Consider the following 4,365-nt stretch of genomic DNA (forward strand, 5'->3'; position numbering starts at 1 on the left):
CACCCTTGTTCCTCACCACCTGTGGCAAGTGGGCGATATGGTCCCAGGGTCATGAGAGAGGGAGATGGCCTCTCTGTCACTTACCTGCTACAATATTTGGGAGAGTAGGCCCTGCATCTTGCCTGGGCAGCGCAGTAGAGTTGGCCCTAGTTTTGTGGGTTGCAGGTAAAGACAGCCCCAAGGGTATGAGAGCAGGATAGCTGGTCCAGCCTTCTTTAGCACTTGGGAGAGCAAGCCTTGCCTCTTGCCTAAGCAGCACAGTAGAACTGCCCCTGCTGGCATGGATGTAGATGAAGGGGCCCAAAAGGCATTAGAGAAGGGGAGTTGGCTCTATCCCTTGCCATTTTCAACATTAAATAAGGTAGCTGGGGCAGTTCTAGAGAGCTCACCCTAGTAGTGTGGATGCAGGAGAGCTGGCAGGCTGATGAGCTCAGATACCACCCAGGACCAGATCTAGAACATCAAGTGGCTCACCCCAACATCTACCCCATCAATGAACTGCTGAAGCGCAAACCTAAAGAAAAGCTGATGGATCTCTATGACACAGGGCAACAAGAGGTTATCCCAGGTTATCTGAGAGTCCTGAGGATCCACCTATAGATAGTGTAACAGAAGCCAGAAGCCTAGAACCAGACCAATGACTCATTGCAATGAACACTTGCAAGCAAAGAAATGTGGACAAAAGGGTAGACTGAGGACATATTGTGACATGCTACAATTTCCACAATGAGATCTTTTTTTTTCTTTTGTGGGGAGGTTGCAAGGTCAGAGGGCAGGTATGAAGCATGTTGTGAAATTCACAAAGAAGCAATATTTTTTTTTTTAAGAATCTTATGAAGTTAGGTTAGTGAGATGGTTCTGTGGTTAAAGGTGCTTGTTAGCAAGCCCAATTTCTTGATTTGGGTACCTTAGACACACATGCTGGAAGGAGTCAACCACTTAACTAAAAAGGAGGTCTGTGCATTTGAACACATCCCACTGCAGTGGAAAGCACAATTCCATATGCACATCATATTATAAACAGGCTGCTGTCCCCTTGCTTTTCAATAATGTGTAAGTAACGTCTATGAGGCCCCAGTAATACAACAGCTCGGCTTAAATGAAATTGATAGACTCTCGTTGGAAATTGCATGTGTCTTAGTTAGGGTTTTACTGCTGTGAACAGACACCATGACCAAGGCAACTCTTGTAAGGACAACATTTAACTGGGGGCTGGCTTATAGGTTCAGAGGTTCAGTCCATTATCTGCAGGGGAGCATGGCAGCATCCATACAAGCAGTTCAGCAGGACCTGAGAGTTATACATCTTCATCTGAAGGCTGCTAGTGGAAGACTGACTTTCAGGTAGCTAGGATGAGGGTCTTAAAGCCTACATCCACAGTGAAGCACCTATTCCAACAAGGCCACACCTCCAAATAGTGCCACTCCCTGGGCCAAACATATATAAACCATCACAGTATGTAAATAAAAAATATATATGAACACAGGAAAATGGTCAGTACATATGCTGTGGAATGAGTTCTTAACTGTCACACTGATTCACATGCTTGGTTCATACCTGATATTCAGATAGAGGGACTGGACAAGTCCATATACTCATTTCACTCTTGAAGTTTGTGTCCAGTTTCAGATACATAAGAGAAGCACTTTAAATTCCCTGTAGGGAACAGGCTAAACCAAAGAGCCAACAATTCTCACCTAAATGTTATGATATTCACATCTTCTATTATTTTATATATCATTGATTTTGTACCATATTTTTGCAAAGGACAAGATCCCATTTCAATAATTTTTGGGGTTTGGATGACAATCAAATGACACCAAATTAAACAAAGGCAAAATCAAATTTAAAAAAAAAAAGATAGAAAAGAAAGTTCAAAATAGTAAAATTGTTGCTTGCTTCGGCAGCACATATACTGAAATCAGAACAATACAGAGAAGATTAGAATGGCCCCTGCACAAGGATGACACGCAAATTCATGAAGCATTCCATATTTAAAAAAAATAGGAAAACTGATGCTCAATATTAAATCTAGGAGTGCCTACACAAAATTTTGAGCTCATCTTTGGTTTTAATCAGTTTGTTAATAAAAAGGCCTTTTAAAAAATTCAAAATCACAGTTTATTCTTAACTATACTTGAAAATATTGTGAAGATATATATCCACCTGTGAAAACATGCTCAAAACAGTATTATTGGATTTTAAGAAAATGACATTAGGAAATATCATAGAATTTCCCAAGAAAAAAACTTCAATATCTGCTTGTCTAGATCAAGTTGGCCACTGGGCATGTCTTTGGAGATTACTTGATTATGTTAACTGAGATGGGAAGACATATCCACTGTGGGTGGCATCATTCCCCAGATATCAGAGTCTGAACTGTATAGTGATGAAGAAAAGGAGCTGAATAAAGTATGCACAAATTTCTTGTTCTCTATTCCTGATTTTGGATGTAATATAACCAGCCTTTCAAGCTTCTGTTGCTGCTACTGACCTGAAGTGATTGACTAGAACTGTGAGCCAAATAAACTCTATCCACCCAAGTTGCTCTTATCACAGTATTTTATTACCTTAATGAAAAATAACACTATGGCACAGGATCCCTGTGAATCTGGAGCTTGTTGCTTCACCTAGACTGGCTGGCCAGCAAAACCTCCAGGATTCTCCTGTCCCTACCTCACAGTGCTAGGATTGCAGCCATGTATCTGAGCCCAGCTTTTATGTACATACTGCTGAACCAAGTGGTTGTACTTGTACAGCAAACACTACCCACTGAGTTGTTGACCAGCCCCCTAATCTGTTTTAAATTATGTGCAATGAGAAACAATTTCAGTTAATTTTCTTTGCAGGGTGAAATTTTTAAATTCACTTTGCATTTGTTCAATTTTCCTAAAAAAGATTATATTCAAAATTGAGCCTATCATTAATATATACAATAAGTTGATACCATACATACTGCTGCTGTAAGGATGGATGACTGTTAGCACTTTTATAACAATCTCAAACTATAAATGGCCAAAAATGTTAAAAGGACTTGTGCTATAGTAGTGAAGATAAAACAGAACATGAGGCTGGATGGTGATGGTTCACGCCTTTAATCCCAGCACTTGGGAGGCAGAGACAGGCGGATTTCTGAGTTCCAGGCCAGCCTGGTCTACAGAGTGAGTTACAGGACAGCCAGGGCTACGCAGAGAAATCCTGTCTCGAAAAAAAAAAAAAAAAAAAGAACATGAAAATCGGGTTATATTTTAACTAATAATTTTTATAACTTATTAGGTTGGTGATAGAAAAGGCATGGTTTCTAATTCATTATAGCTTTCATGATTGATATATGATTCAGGAGCTGACTCCTCCTTAAAAGTCCCCACTGGCTTTTCAGAAAGTCATATGGCCTCATAGCGGCCATACCCAGTGATCAATGATTTCTTCAAGATGCTAACCCTGCCTAAGGCTTTTCCTTGTCCTTATTGAGACTGCCTTTATGTTCAACAAGACAGACCCAACCAAATCAATTATAAGAGTACAGAATCTCAGCTGGGTGTAGTGGTACACACCCTTAATTCCAGCACTCTGGAGACATAGGCAGGGGGATCTCTATGAGTTCAAGGTCAGCCTGATTTGTGAGTTCCAAGTCAACCTGGGCTCTGTTACACAGAGAAACCCTGTCTCAAAACACAAACAACAACAACAACAACGAAAAGTGCAGAATATCTACTGGGTAGAACCTATAACCCCAACACTTGGTGGGGCTGAACAGAAGAATTATAAGCTCAAGGCCAGACTGTTCTGCAAAGCAACAGCCCATCTCAAAAACAAACACAACTGCAGAAGCACTTGTTTTACTGTGAAAGATTTAAAGGACAAAACTTATTCTAAGTTCAGACTAACTGCCCAATTTATCTTAGCACACATCAGTGCATCAATTCAGATCAACAAGACAACTTAAATCCTACTTCCATGGCATTTGAACACTATATACTAGTGCTTAACACCAACCCTCATGAGCCAACCTAAGTGATGTCAAGTAATCCACAAGGGGGCAGGGATGTTCACAAGGAAGTGAAGACAATTCCAAAGACTTTCTCAATAGCTCAGCAAGCAGAAAGTACAAGAAAATATGATTAGAGAAATTTATGACATGTCTAAGTTATATCATAAGTATGTATTAAACTGTGAAACACACACACAAGCTTCAGTTTTTAAAATTATGTAAACTCCATCATAGATAATAACAGCCACATGGCTCAGCCAATACAGTTTTTTTTTCAATTATTAGAAAAGTATGAACTTTGAAGGAAATCCTGGATTACTGATGTTCCTCTGGCATTGTCATTTATTTCCTGTCTGTGCACTTACAAGCACAGG

General features: G+C 40.0%; 1 non-coding gene across 1 annotated transcript; it reads left to right on the forward strand.

The window, feature by feature from the left end:
- Positions 1-1,891: 1,891 nt before the first annotated feature.
- On the forward strand, positions 1,892-1,998 carry LOC114625855. The gene has a single exon (XR_003712144.1). It is a non-coding gene; the product is annotated as a U6 spliceosomal RNA (small nuclear RNA).
- The last annotated feature ends 2,367 nt before the right edge of the window (positions 1,999-4,365 follow it).

Source organism: Grammomys surdaster, unplaced genomic scaffold (genome assembly GCF_004785775.1).
Source record: "Grammomys surdaster isolate TR1022 unplaced genomic scaffold, NIH_TR_1.0 223, whole genome shotgun sequence".
Taxonomy (NCBI): Eukaryota; Metazoa; Chordata; class Mammalia; order Rodentia; family Muridae; genus Grammomys; species Grammomys surdaster.